The following is a 15,878-nucleotide window of genomic DNA, read 5'->3' on the forward strand; positions in this document are numbered from 1 at the left end:
CAAGATGCTGAATATTTTGTAGGTAAGCTCTTGGTAAAAGGATAATGAACGTCTGAAATAATATAAGAATTTGGGCAAGATATCCATTTTAATCAAGTTAATTCTGCCAAACCATGATAACATTAAAGAGGACCATTTAGAAAAATCGAATTTGATGGAATTAAGTAGATGTATATCGTTTAGGATGTATGGTTTTGAAAGATCAAAAGGGTTCAGTACTCTTAGAGATTTTACAGATTCCTGTTGCCATTTGAAAGAAAATGAATGCTGAATGGTAAACATGCAACTGCAGGGCAGAGAGATATTGAAGAGACTTGACTTATGAAGATTTACCTTAAAATTACTCAAGGCTACAATGGTATCAAATCCTTTAGAATGACAGGAAGGTTTGTTACCGGAACTGACATATAAAGCAGCATCTGCATATAGAGCAAGCGTGTATTCAAGAGATCCATTGACATTGTATTATACAGTATACATTGTAGTCAATAAATATTAATGTTGCAGAAGAAAATTCTCAAATATCTTCTCATAGATCCTACTCATATGGGCACACCTGTGAATCTCTAGTCTATTTGGAGGAGAAAATATTCCACCTAGATGTGACCATTGTGGCCCGCCTAAGTGACACGACCATTCAACTCTGTTACGGGTTAGTGTGCCCAACTAGTGGGAATCAGGAAGTACTCTAGGACATATAATACCACAGCTAAAGGCCTTCACATTTGGGTAAGTCTGCATGTCAGGTGTGTAGCATATGCTATAAGTATGCTCAAACTTGGGATAGGGAACAGGGGTACAATATGCAAGAATTTTTCAAAATTCCTAATATATGCCACCATGCAAACCTTACTTTATAAACTAACTCCACTTGCTCTCTGGAATGCAAAAAACTAGAAGTCAAATTTTACCAAATTTTTGAGACTGCCCTGTAATTAAATGCCTCTGTAGGCGGGTGAACAATTATCCCACAAAGCATTTACTTAATTTTCTGACAACCAGCCTACAGCTTGATGTCAAGCTTTGCCTTAATCAAGGCTTTGTCTAGGGCCTTGAGGTTTCTTCAGGGGTGCGTTGGCAAAATGCCTAAAAATTGCCCTAAAATTGAATACAAGCCAGCAGGTGGATGAAGCCTGCCTTTTAGTTACACAAAGCCACAGGTTTTCATTGTGCACCGTTATGACCTTCTAGCCATTTTCATCCTAACAACCAATGACCCACCCCTGCCCCTCTCTGTCAGGACTAGTGTCACTTTAGCTGAGTGATGGAGAAAAACTGAGGGAGAAGAGAAACATTAAAATACTAGTCAGTACCAGTGTGCAAAAGCGCATTGTATTTGGAAGAATAAATCGCCTCTAATGTTGGGTGTTCTACAGGTGTGGATGTTGATGTATTATGTAAAACAATTAGAATTGTTTTTTACATTTGGGAATGGGGTGCCAGAGTTCATCATTTTGGAGGGCGTCTTGAGATTGTCCATAATTTTAAAGGGTGCCTTGACTGAAAAAAGGTTGAGAAACATTGCCCTAGGGCACCCATGCAAGGATTTTAGACGTTTAGACTGCAAGTACTTTTAGAAATAAAAACAATCAGGTTACTAAAGGCAATTTACAAAGGAATTTTCCAGAGCTTAGTGAATGAGGTAAAGCTCTGCTGACTTCCATGTGCAAGCAAAATGCTGTATTTTTCTCCTTGCATGGGATTTATTACACAGATAATGGAATTATAATTCATCACTAATACCATTAGTAGGAACGGATTATTTTGCACCTGGGAATGAGACATTTTTTGGAGATAGATAAAGGATAAAAAATGCACAGTGAAGAGATATTATGAAAGGTGGGGAAATATGCACAATGGAGGAAATGAGACCCAAAAATACTTTGTTGATAGATGATTGGGAGTACCATCAATTAAAACATTTTATAAAAACTTTGCCTCAACCAATAAGATCAGGGGAAAATGTATTGCCTTTCGAAAAAATTTTAAGTTTGAAAATTGCGCCGAAGCACTGCACATCCCAGATATTCACCAGATTGGCAGACCCTGTCAGTGCACCATTCTTGGGACACTGGAAGCAGAACTCAATGCAAAATGGAGCGAGGATGAAAAATAGAAAATAATGAGCCCAGAGGATGGAACTGCACTAGGTATAAAAAAGAGGGAAATTAACTATAAATGTTTATCAAGATGGTACATAACACCCAGTAAAGCACATAAATATTAACCCAAAAAAGAGGTTTGCGGAATTAGCGGGTGTGTAAAATGGGAACAGAGGGAGGAACAGGAAGGGTACAGAGTGGAGAAGAATTAAAGATAGTACAGGGGGAAAAGGAGGATGTGGGTGGGTAGGGCAGGAATAGTATTTGTTATACTTGTAAGAAGCTTTTTTGGTTTTATGAATAATGTCTGTAATAATTATAATGTGAAAATTAATAAAATGTATATAACAAAAAAAAAGAAATAAAAACAATAGGGTTACTAAAGGCCATTTACAAAGGAACTCCCCAGAGCTTAGTGAATGAGGTAAAGCTCTGCTGACTTCCAATGCGCAAGCAAAATGTGTATTTTTCTCCTTGCATGTGACTGGGTATTTTTTTGGAAAGTGAAATTTCACCACATTTAATAATCTCTGGGTTATGGCATGTGTTTAAAAAAAAAAAAACTGTACCCTACAGGTAGTGAAATATACTTTGTTCCTACCTACATCCAATATATAGCTGTAATATTTTAAATCTGGTCTTTTTGTAGTACAGATTTATAAGAATTGCTCAAATACTTTGGTGAATATTACCCCACTCTTAGTGTCATGGTGCCGAAATATATCAACACTAAAGGTATCAAAAATATGTGACTTGTCTAACGTATCGCACCTACAATAGTTTGAAGACAGACACGTAAAAAGAAAATTCATTGTTTACAGTCAGGCGGCTCAGAACATATAGTATAATCAAACTGGCTCTGAATCAATGTGGAAAGAAAAAGGAAGATGGAAAATGATCGGATTGTAACATAACAATCACATATGGAAATGTTAAAGAAAACAACCAGCCAATTACAGTTAAAATAATACTAAACACACACACTGCTTATTATTAATTTACATTATCCTGTCTCCTTGTGTACATGGATGATGGCACTGTAATTATTTTAATAAAAAAATCACCCTTTTCCTAATGAAATTAAAGCTGTCACATGACCCAGATCATTCCCAGCCTGTCTGCAGGGAAACATAAGCAGGAGGAGCTTCTAGTCCTCTGCTGCTGGTCACATGTTCAAAATAAAAAAACAGCCTTTGGGATGCAGAGTAAGAATAAATAATTAATATCAATAAACTGTTTTAAATCATCATAGAAATATATATTAGAAATCAAATCTTTATTCTTTTTTGAGAATAATATGGTGTTGGAGGATTCCTGCCAGTCACAGGCTCCAACCTGTGTCCTAGAATAACAGGGAGGAGAAGCCTCTATTAATAAAGATGTAATATCCCACCCCCATTGTGTTTTGCTGGGTAATGAGAATGGAGGAGGAGGGAGGAAGGGAGTGGGCTGTCACTTATCACTGTGTATACACCCATATGTGTGACTCTATAGTCACATGGGCTGCTCAGATGTGATTGGGAGGAAATACTCAGCATAGAATCTCACTGAAAACGGAGAATGCAGAGTTGCCACCACTGCTCTGCAAAATCCCCCTCTGCATTGAGTAACTCCACTTTTGCTGAGAAAAAAACATTCCCATCTAGGTGATCCATGTACATTGCAGGGATTTTAACAAACATTGTTGCAGATTCCTACCTTTTTTTATTCTGAAGAAATAGCTGTTTGATTGTCTGTTTCCATGTGCAGAGTTATTGTGTATGTGAGTAGTTCTATAATTATCAATCAACAGCTGCACCTTTCTAATGAGGAAAGTAGCAAGGTCTGTATCCCTTTAGACGTGATTTCCCTTTAGACTATCGCTATGGGTAACCCTGGGGAATCCACACTTAGCAGCTCCCAAGGGGGCAGTGCTACAATTATATAGGATTTATACAGCGCCGACAGTTTATGCAGCGCTTTACAGCTTGAGGGTAGACAGTACAAATACAATACACTTTAATACAGTAGGAATCAGAGGGCCCTTCTGTTAGAGCTTACAATCTAAGAATGTAAAGCACTGCGTAAAATTGACAGTGCTATATAAGTACCTGAAATAAAATAAAACCAATTCATCACTTGATCTCATATCATGACACTTTATGACATTTGTGCAGACAAATCTACGGTCACCAGATTCATAAGCTTTTATAGCTCCCACAAGGGCATGAAGTAATAAATTACATACCTCTGCCTATTATCCTGAAATGAGCTCTTTGGTTTTTAGGTATGTCATTAAAGTAATGGTATGTACCTACAATACTCTTTTTTTTAAAGTGATTCCATCATAAAAACCGAAAGGTAAATAGCAGATGTACCTGTAAAGAAGAGAGTAAATATTCACCTTTACTGCTGCTTGTGTTGCTGATTATATGCTGCTGAAGAGGAATCACTGCCTGAAATTGTTTTCTGGGTTCCTCTTATCTACCCCGTAGCTGCAGGACACAGTGGTGATGCAGGGGTCGATGTAGGAAACCACTGAGTGGAGCAGAAGGATGAACACTCCCAAAGGTGATGTTTTCAGAAGTATCTTTAGGCAGAAATTCATAAGTATTTATTCTCTTCTTGAGACCCCATTCCCACCGGTGCAACTTGTAATGCGGTTTGACAGGTCCAAATCACATGACAAGTTGGATGCTATTGTCGGCAATAGAGCTGTTCAAATCAGTGCGACATCGACTTTGTGGCACCACAACAATTTGAAAAAAAGGTTCCTGCGATATTTTTTGCGATTTCAGGTGCGACTTGCATAGACATCTGTGCATGAAGTCGCACAGATGTCAGCCAAGTCGCACTGACCTTGTGTGATTTCAAGTGAAGTTTCACGATTTCAAAGTTGGTTTCAGTGTGAATGGGGGCTTAGAGGTAGATCTGCTATTTAACGTTTTATTTTTGTGAGAGCCACTTTAACCAATTAAGTACTCACCTGTAATACCCTTTCATTACCAGGCCATTTTTTTCAGTTTTCAGTGCTCTGATAACAATGACAATTGCACTGTTAGGCAACATTGTATCAAAAAAAAAATATTATTAATTTTTTTTGAGACTGAGCTTTTTAAGTGGTTATTAATAAACATTGTTTTTTTTTAATTTTATTTCATTTCATTTTATTTTTACTATAAAAAGGGAAACCAGCTCTTAGATTTTTGAAGAAAAAAAAAGGTTTAACTTACTCTCTGTTATAAAACATATATTAAAAATTGTGAGACAGTACAGAAACCCCCATAATGATCCCTTTTTGGAAAGTAGACACCCCAAGGTGATCTAATTTTGTTTGCCCAATTGTTTTGCATGGTAGTTGGAGGAGGCGATGAAAAGGTTATTGCACAGGCCATATACAGTGAGAAGATAAAGATGAAAGAGTGAATGTGCAGATGTGCTGGATAAGAGTGGTGATTATAGAAGTCACCCACATGGACAGGCTGAAGATCAGATCTACTGGAGAGGAAGGGGAGGGGTGAAAGCGTTAAAAAAAAAAAAAAAAAGATTCTAAAGTCAGTAAAAATTGCTCATTAGTCTTCTGCTGCTGCTAACCATCCATTCACACAAATCTGCATTCATAAGTTACCACTTTCTCTCTTTTCCTGTTGAAAGAAGAAGGGGAGCGATCTCTAGTGTAAACAGCAATGTGATTACATTTGTGATTGGTTATCACAGAAATTACGTAGTACAGAGCTGCTCAGATCAGCTCTGTACAGCCAGTCTGTGAATCATCATTGAACTGCTCAGGTCATGTGTTTTTCTCCTTTGACACTTATAAACAGCACTAGGAAAATAACGGTTCACCACTAGTAATGGACAAACATCTGCCGGGGCGGTTCGCGCACGTCAGCGCAAATCTTCTCAAAAGTTTGCGAACCGCAAGTTCGCGGCGGGCCCCACTGACTTTAATGTGAGGCGAACTTTAAAAATCTTTAGGTCATATTTGCAGCCACAAAAGACATACTAACTGTGTACAAATAGTCCCAGCACATGGACAATGTCATAACGGAAGTATTGCAATTAAAAAAGTTGCCCTAAATTTTTTTTTTTTTACAGCAAAAAATATATTTTTTTTCATAAATCAGCCAGAACTGACAGCTAATACATGTCTAATACATATAGGGTCCATTCACACATCTGTAAAATGGGTCCACATCCATTCCACAATTTGGCGGAACCTTTACAGACCAATTGTTTTTCATTTCCAGTTTGAAAAATTAGACATTCACAGGATAAAGGAGTACGTTTCGGCCATTCCCGGCCCCAAAAATTAGCCCACATGCGTTTACCTGACAGCTAAGAACGTAGTATTCTGTGGCTGAAAGTACATTAGGCATTCACAGGATACAGAAGTAAGTGTCGGCCAGTATAGACCCTAAAAATTAGCCCACATGGGTTTAACTGACAGCAAAGAAAGTAGTATTTGATGGCCTGAGGTACATTAGGCATTCACAGTATACAGAAGTAAGTGTCGGCCTTTATAGGCCCCAAAAATTAGCTCACATGGGTTTAACTGACAGCAAAGAACGTAGTATTTGATGGCTAGAGGTACATTAGGCATTCACCGTATACAGAAGTAAGTATCGGCCTGTATAGGCCCCAAAAATTAGCCCACATGGGTTTACCTGACAGCTAAGAACGTAGTTTTCTGTGGCTGAAGGTACATTAGGCATTCACATGATACAAAAGTAAGTGTCAGCCATAAAAGGCCCCAAAAAGTAGCCCACAAGGGTTTAACTGACAGCAAAGAACGTAGTATTTGATGGCTGGAGGTACATTAGGCATTCACAGTATACAGAAGTAAGTGTCGGCCTGTATAGGCCCCAAAAATTAGCTCACGTGGCTTTAACTGACAGCAAAGAACGTAGTATTTGATGGCTGGAGGTACATTAGGCATTTACACAGGATACAGAAGTAAGTGTCGGCTTGTATAGGCCCAAAAAATTAACTCACATGGGTTTAACTGACAGCAAAGAACGTAGTATTTGATGGCTGGAGGTACATTAGGCATTCACAGTATACAGAAGTAAGTGTCGGCCTGTATAGGCCCCAAAAATTAGCTCACGTGGCTTTAACTGACAGCAAAGAACGTAGTATTTGATGGCTGTAGGTACATTAGGCATTTACACAGGATACAGAAGTAAGTGTCGGCTTGTATAGGCCCAAAAAATTAGCTCACATGGGTTTAACTGACAGCAAAGAAGGTAGTATTTGATGGCTGGAGGAACATTAGGCATTCACAGTATACAGAAGTAAGTGTCGGCTTGTATAGGCCACAAAAACTAGCCCACATGGGTTTAACTGACAGCAAAGAACGTAGTATTTGATGGCTGGAGGTACATTAGGCATTCACAGTATACAGAAGTAAGTGTCGGCCTGTATAGGCCCCAAAAATTAGCTCACATGGGTTTAACTGACAGCAAAGAATGTAGTATTTGATAGCTGGAGGTACATTAGGCATTCACATGATACAGAAGTGTCGGCCATAAAAGGCCCCAAAAATTAGCCCACAGGCATTTACCTGACAGCTAAGAACGTAGTATTCTGTGGCTGAAGGTACAGTAGGCATTCACAGTATACAGAAGTAAGTGTCGGCCTGTATAGGCCCCAAAAATTAGCTCACATGGGCTTAACTGACAGCAAAGAACGTAGTATTTCATGGCTGGAGGTACATTAGGCATTCACAGTATACAGAAGTAAGTGTCAGCCTGTATAGGCCCCAAAAATTAGCTCACATGGGTTTAACTGACAGCAAAGAACGTAGTATTTGATGGCTGGAGGTACATTAGGCATTCACAGTATAGAGAAGCAAGTGTCGGCTTGTATAGGCCCCAAAAATTAGCTCACATGGGTTTAACTGACAGCAAAGAACGTAGTATTTGATGGCTGGAGGTACATTAGGCATTCACAGTATACAGAAGTAAGTGTCGGCCTGTATAGGTGCCAAAAATTAGCTCACAAGGGTTTAGCTGACAACAAAGAACATAGTATTCCATGGCTGGAGGTACATTAGGCATTCACACAATATACAGAAGTAAGTGTCGGCCTGTATAGGCCCCAAAAATTAGCTCACATGGGTTTAACTGACAGCAAAGAACGTAGTATTTGATGGCTAGAGGTACATTAGGCATTCACACAGGAAAGGGAAGTAAGTGTCGGCCTGTATAAGCCCCAAAAATTAGCCCACATGGGTTTAACTGACAGCTAAGAACGTAGTGTATTTGATGGCTAGAGATACATTAGACATTCACACAGTATACAGAAGTAAGTGTCAGCCTGAATAGGCCCCAAAAATAAGCCATTCAATGGACATGAAATGCCTTTTATGCCGCTGTATGTAGCGAAGCCAAAGACCAGGAATTGCTGTGGGTGAATGGCGGTCTGGTGGATATTTGTGGCCTGGCATGAGGAATTTCAATGAAACATGGTCTACTGGTCACATGTGTTGAATTCCTCAGAGATCCATGCCTCAATCATTTTTATAAATGTGAGGTAGTCTACACTGTCATGAGCTAGGCGAGTGCGCTTATCGGTCACTATCCCCCCTGCTATGATGAACGTCCTTTCGGACAGGACACTGGATGGGGGGCAAGCCAACAGTTCCATTGCAAATTGTGCAAGCTCTGGCCAGAGGTCAAGCCTGCCCACCCAGTAGTCCTGCCCACCCAGTAGTCCAGGGGGTTCATCACTCCTCAGAGCATCCACATCGGCCGTTAACCCGATGTAGTCGGACACCTGTCAGACACCTTTACGCTCCAAAAAAAAAGCCTGCCTTTTTCCAGAACAACATGACGACGGCATCATGGAAGGTGGAGTGGAGGACAAATGTGAGGAGAGAGGAGAAGGAGAAGAAGAGGCTGAACGGTGAGAGCCTGGAGTGTGGCTTTGTGGGTTCCGACGGTGTTGCTCCCACTGGGCTCGGTGATGGGATTTCAGGTGCCTTCTTAAGGCAGTTGTCCCTAGGTGAGTGTTGGGTTTCCCGCGACTTATGCGTTGACTGCAAAGGCTGCAGATGGCAACACTGTTTTCAGCAACGGACACATTAAAAAAAGCCCACACTGCGGAGCCATGTGCCGGCATCCTGGGAGCGCCAGATGTGACTGTACATGGTTGATGGCTCGCTCCTGATACATTTGCATTCTGCTTTGTACCTCTTGTGCAATGCAAGTTTTGCCTGCCTCTCCTCCCTATCTGCCGGTCCGTCAGTCCGCCAGTTCTACAAATAATTGGCCAGTAACTGTTGTCACTGTGTGTAGCACAGTTAACACAGCAAAAAAGGTCACATTTTTGCGGGACTAAAATACAATCTTAGAAAAGTATACTGTTAAAGAACACCCCACTTCAATATGTGGTATTGGGGGGGGGGGCACTGGTCTATCACAACAGTTTTTCAAAAAATTGGCCAGGGAGTTTGGCACTGTGTGTACCAGACTTAACTGACTTAACTCAGCAAAAGAGGCAATATTGTTGCAGGACACAAATACACTTGTAAAAGTTAACTCAGATAACACCCCACTTCAATATGTGGTATTGAGGGGCCACTGGTCTATCACACCAGTTGTTCAAAAAATTGGCCAGTGAGTTTGGCACTGTGTGTACCAGACTAAACTCAGCAAAAGAGGCAACATTGTTGCAGGACACAAATACACTTGTAAAAGTATACTCAGATAACACCCCGCTTCAATCTGTGGTATTGGGGGGCCACAGGTTTATTACAACAGTTCTACAAATAATTGGCCAGTAACTGTTGTCACTGTGTGTAGCACAGTTAACACAGCAAGAGAGGCCAAATTTTTGCTGGACTAAAATACACTCTTAGAAAATTATACTGTTAAATAACACCCCACTTCAATTTGTGGTATTGGGGGGCCACTGGTCTATCACACCAGATTTTCAAAAAATTGGCCAGTGAGTTTGGCACTGTGTGTATCAGACTTAACTCAGCAAAAGAGGCAATATTGTTGCAGGACACAAATGCACTTGTAAAAGTATACTCAGATAACACCCCACTTCAATATGTGGTATTGGGGGGGGGGGCATTGGTCTATCACACCAGTTATAATACATTACAAGTGCTTTTGTCACTGTTTGTAGTATTGCTGCAGCAACACTCAGTCACCACACCTGTCATAATGCTGCACAGTGCACAATAATACTACTAATCCACTATAGAATGCTTTCTACAAAGTATATTATACCAAAAATACCAAAAAATTGCAGCCCTTTAAATGACTTTTGCAGCCCTTTAAATGACTTTTGTGGACATTAACAGAGCGATTTGTGTGACTGCTGATGGTTTCTAACTGCCCCTAAAGCACAGACTGGATACCTGTCCCTAACCTGAAAAGAAACTGGACCTATACCAAAAATTGCAGCCCTTTAAATTACTTTTGTGGACATTAACAGAGCGATTTGTGTGACTGCTGCCGATCTCTAACTGCCCCTAAAGCACAGACTGGATACCTGTCCCTAACCTGAAAAGAAACTGGACCTATACCAAAAATTGCAGCCCTTTAAATGACTTTTGTGGACATTAACAGAGCAATTTGTGTGACTGCAGCCGATCTCTAACTGCCTCTAAAGCACAGACTGGATACCTGTCCCTAACCTGAAAAGAGACTGGACCTATACCGAAATACCAGCCCTGAAAAGGACTTTTGTGGACATTAACAGAGCGATTTGTGTGACTGCTGCCAATCTCTAAATGCCCCTAAAGCACCGACTGGATACCTGCCCCTAACCTGAAAAGGTACTAGTAGACCTAGACCGAAAAACCAGCCCTAAAAAGGACTTTTGTGGATCTTAACAGAGCTATTTGTGTCTGGCAATCTCTCCCTGATGCATACAGCAGACCTCTCCCTACGCTGGCAAAAAGCAGAATGTGAAATGGCCGACAGCTCAGGTCTATTTATAGGGTAGGGGGCATGTCCATGTGCTGAAATGTTTTAATTGGCTGTCCTGTTCCACCTGACGGCTGTGTCATGGGTCAAAGTTCTCCCCAATGTAAACTAATATGGCCGCCGCGAACCACGCCATGTGTTCGCAAATTTGGCGGGTAGTGAACAAGCAAAATTCCCCGCGAACCAACCGCCGGGCAAACCGCAAGGCCATCTCTATTCACCACTTACTGCAACACAAAAGCTGTTTAGATAGATAGATAGATAGATAGATAGATAGATAGATAGATAGATAGATAGATAGATAGATAGATAGATAGATAGATAGATAGATAGATAGATAGATAGATAGATAGATAGATAGATAGATAGATAGATAGATAGATAGATAGATAGATAGATAGATAGATAGATCTGGAGTAACCCTAAATCACACCTATGATTTTTCTTCCTTTCTTTAAGAGCACAATATTTTTGTCTAACTACTGTCTAAAATAGCACAAAATATTTAATTTGTGCAATTATCACAATGCATTCACACAAAAGTATATTTCTTTGTGATTAAAGGCCGAATGATCTACCCTTCTGTGTTTTAGTGTTTTGACTAACAGATCCAAAGAGTGTTTTTGGGTTTTAGTCATACTTTGATTGATTTTCGAATCCATATACACACAGACACATTAACCCATTTCTGCTACTACTATTGAAGCATCAGAATAAAGCCATATGCCTGCTTTCATATATCTGAGGAGTCAGACAGTATTAATAAAAACCTTGGCGCTTTCATGACCTTATGGCTAATGGAAATTATTCATAGCAAAGGAGCGAGAGGCTAACATCAGCAGCTGCTCTCCTGAGCAGGTTGACCACAGGTAAATCATTAACATACCAATGAAAAAAGGCTTATCCACATTATTTACTGTTTTGAAGGCTTTTACTTTTGGAGCAATTGAGGTGGTTTCACCCTAAACATATACAGAAATGTAAACATGGCTTTTATTTCCGTTTTAAAAGCTTGTGTATACCATACATATTGATTGTTGATACAATACTTATGATAACGATATCTGAAAACATGGCAACTCCTGTAGTGACCGGACTTAAAGTGGTAGTAAATAGCACTTGGTGACTTTTACGTGCAGGTATGCTTATAATAAAGCTTTCACTGTAGGTACAAGGAATAGCTCCTCAATTTGCACCAATTAGGAGATTTTCACTGCTTCTGCAGCTAGCAACATCACTGGCGCATGTTTACTACTCTCCAAAGGGATGGTGTCTGCCGCGATTGTGGCCCCTGTACATATGCACAGGAGTGACGTAATCACGGCTCAGCCATTCAAACAGCCGGAGCCAGCAAACCAAGAATAAAGAGCAGGTGAAGATGGAAGCCCTGTCAGTGGTGACCACTGAAGGGCTTTGTTTTAAGGCAAGTCTTTCATAATATGCTAGTATGCGATGCATACTAGCATATTATTCCCTTAACTTGCAGGGGAAAGTGTTATTTTCTTATAACCTAGACTTTACTACCGCTTTAAACTGACCATACATGATTCTTTTTTTTTTTTCATTCAACCAGCAGGTTGAATGAAAAGAAATGAGCTGATTCCTCCATCTACACATTTGATGTTAATAGGGGAATCTTTCCCATCAAGCCATCAGAATACAATGAACAGTGTTGCCGGCTATGGCCAGGGGCACTGATCGTTTGGAAAAAACCTGACAGGCTGATCATACACAAGTTGATTTGCCAGTCACTGCTGAGCCGGCCAAATTTCGATCCATGTATGTCCGGCTTTAGTCTTCCACCCCGTAACTGCTGATTGTGTGGATCATTTTTCTATCTTAGGAAATGGGTTCTGCTTTCTATAAGGCAGTAAAAACTTACTTGCAGGGTTCATACCACTGGCCTGTAGATGTCACTATTCCCAGTTGTTATGTGTATAATACTTTCTATACTCTGTACATGTTAGTTCTAGTTCCCAATACTGCAGCTGCTGACTTTTAATATATATAGACACTTACCTGTCCAGGGAGCCTGCAATGTTAGCACCCCAGCAGATTTTGGGATCGGCTGCTGGGTGCTGCCACCGCCATTTGAAGTAAGGGAAACCGCCAGTGAAGCCTTTCAGCTCCACGGCTGACACCCTACTGCGCATGCGCAAAGCGCGCTGCGTTTTCTAATTGGCCCGGCAGTGGGGGAAGGAGGAGGGGGGGCTGAACTTCCGAGGGACCTTTCAAAAATAGGTACCCATTCCCCCATCCCCCCTGAAAGGTGTCAAATGTGGCACTGGAGGGGGGGGGGGAGCAGATCAGCTATTATTACCTATGGATGGGGAACCTGTTAATAAACTGTTAATAAAGCACATTGTTTGCGCATTGTTTTATTCATCTGGTAAGAGGCTTGAATATCTGTCTTTAGCACGGGGTGAATATTTAGCACTGGAGACCCTCAATCACACAGAGTTTTATTTGGGAGTTTTTTGCACCTTACTTTTATCCTTTGAGTAAGGAGGAAACCTTATAGGTGGTGGGATTCATACATATATTTCTTTGGAATTGGATTAAGCATTACTTTGTTCCTACATTTGGATTATATATTTATTTTGCGGTTATACACTACAGATGGATATGGACTTTATGGACACTGTTTATGTTTATGCACATTGAATAGAATGTTTATTCACAATTGATTTACTCACCAGTTTATTGTGTTCATACTCACAATATTTGCTTGTGTTTTTACACACAACATTCTTTCAACTTATTAGCGCACCACACTATTATATCCATTTTTGAATGCCAAGGTCTGGGACCGTCCCTGAAGAAGAGCTTCACTCTCAAAACACATTGGACATTGGAACTACATTATCTGGACTTTAACCAATTCCCAGCCTATGCTATATTAAGGGGTTTTGTATTACATCATATGGTCAGCCGGCTGTTTTTGAGCCTTTGATTAGAGTTTACATCTTAACTATAAGCCTACGTTTTCTATGTGTTTTAGCTTAATTCATGCTTAATAAAGCAGTTCTTTTTTAAATTCATGTGTGTCTTTTTGCCCTTTACCATCCCTGCACCATGCATTTTTTGGTCTATATTTCTTCTGGGATAGGTGGTAAATGATCTTCATGCAAAACCAGAAAGATTCCAGCGCTGGGACTGTGGCAATCTCACTATCCTGTTAACCATACAACAAGTGGTACTGCTGTTTGAAAAATGCTGAGACCAGCATGAAAGTACACGGTAGAAGGGAAAAGACAGCGCTAGCCACAGTTGTTGAAATAAATATTGGAACAGCAGCCCATATAACTCAATGGTATTTACTGGAGAAAGATAAAATCCAAACCAGTATTAAGTTGCAGTATAGCCACTGGTCAGTGAGGGGTACACAGCTTACATCACTGCTGGAGGGAGTCCGCACTGTGGTAGGGAGATGCCTTGGATGGTAATGATGCTCAATTTGGCCCAACAGGGCGCATCACTAACGGAAGCGGCGCGGACCAGAGCCGATTTGAATCGCAAACAATGACCAGTTGCCGTGACAACATTTTTCACGGAAATGCCGCTTTGTCAAAGTCAGGGACGGGCCGGCAGCTAGGGCATTTAAAGCTGAAGGGAGGGGAGGAGGCCCAGAGGCTCTGCAAAACTGTTAAACCCTCACCGACCGCTTACATATATTAGATTAACAAGCAGTGCATTTAAAGGATTACACTACACCAATGTTAAAGAGAACTAAATCATGATAAAAACCTATTTATAAAATATAAAATATAGCGTTAAATCTATATCGACTACAATATCCCATAGCAGACAATAAAAATAGAAATAAAAATGATAATAAAAGAAAAAGAATAAAAATATAAATAATAATGATAATAATAACAATAGCAGATTTTATTGTATATAGGTATATGTGCACCCAAATAGATCATACAATAGTATGAACTTCCAACTCTTCATTTAAGCCACCGGGGGTCAAAGATCCAAGTTTAAAAATCCAAAAGGTTTCTCTCTTACATAGAAGAGAGAACCTCTCATTATTGGTCAGAGTTCCTCTAGGGACAGCTTCTATAGCCATGACCTCAAGGCCCCTAAGATCCCTCTGATGCACAGCCTTTTTGGATCAGCCTCTGCTGTTCGCCAACTCGTGTCTGCATAGTTCTAATAGTGCGTCCTACATATAAAAGATTGCAAGAACATTTTAGAACATACACCACATATTCAGTTGAGCAGGTAATAAATTGTTTAATCTGAAACTCTCTGCCAGTTGTATCGCTAATTGAGGACCGTCCATGCTTGACGTATTGGCAAGTCAAACAACCCCTCTTTCTACATGATTTAGTTCTCTTTAATATTGGTGTAGTCCTTTAAATGCACTGCTTGTTAATCTAATATATGTAAGCGTTCGGTGAGGGGTTAACAGTTTTGCAGAGCCTCTGGGCCTCCTCCCCTCCCTTCAGCTTTAAATGCCCTAGCTGCCGGCCCGTCCATGACTTTGACAAAGTGGTATTTCCGCAAAACATGTCGTCATGGCAACTGGGCATTGTTTGCGATTCAAGTCTGCTCTGGTCCGCACCACTTTACGGTGAGAAGCATCGACTCCGCTCCGTTAGACTCTGCATCATACGGGGGAATAGGAGGCAACCTTCAGCGGATACCGGCTGGTTGGGTGTACCTTTCCCCTTCCTCCCCTTCCCTTCTCCTCCTCCTCCCCCCCCCCCTGTTGGGCCAGATTGAGCATCATTACCATCCAAGGCATCTCCCTACCACAGTGCGGACTCCCTCCAGCGGTGATGTAAGCTGTGTACCCCTCACTGACCAGTGGCTATACTGTAACTTGATACCGGTTTGGATTTTA

This window comes from Pelophylax lessonae (assembly GCF_965119305.1).
Source record: "Pelophylax lessonae genome assembly, chromosome: 2".
In the NCBI taxonomy this organism is placed as follows: domain Eukaryota; kingdom Metazoa; phylum Chordata; class Amphibia; order Anura; family Ranidae; genus Pelophylax; species Pelophylax lessonae.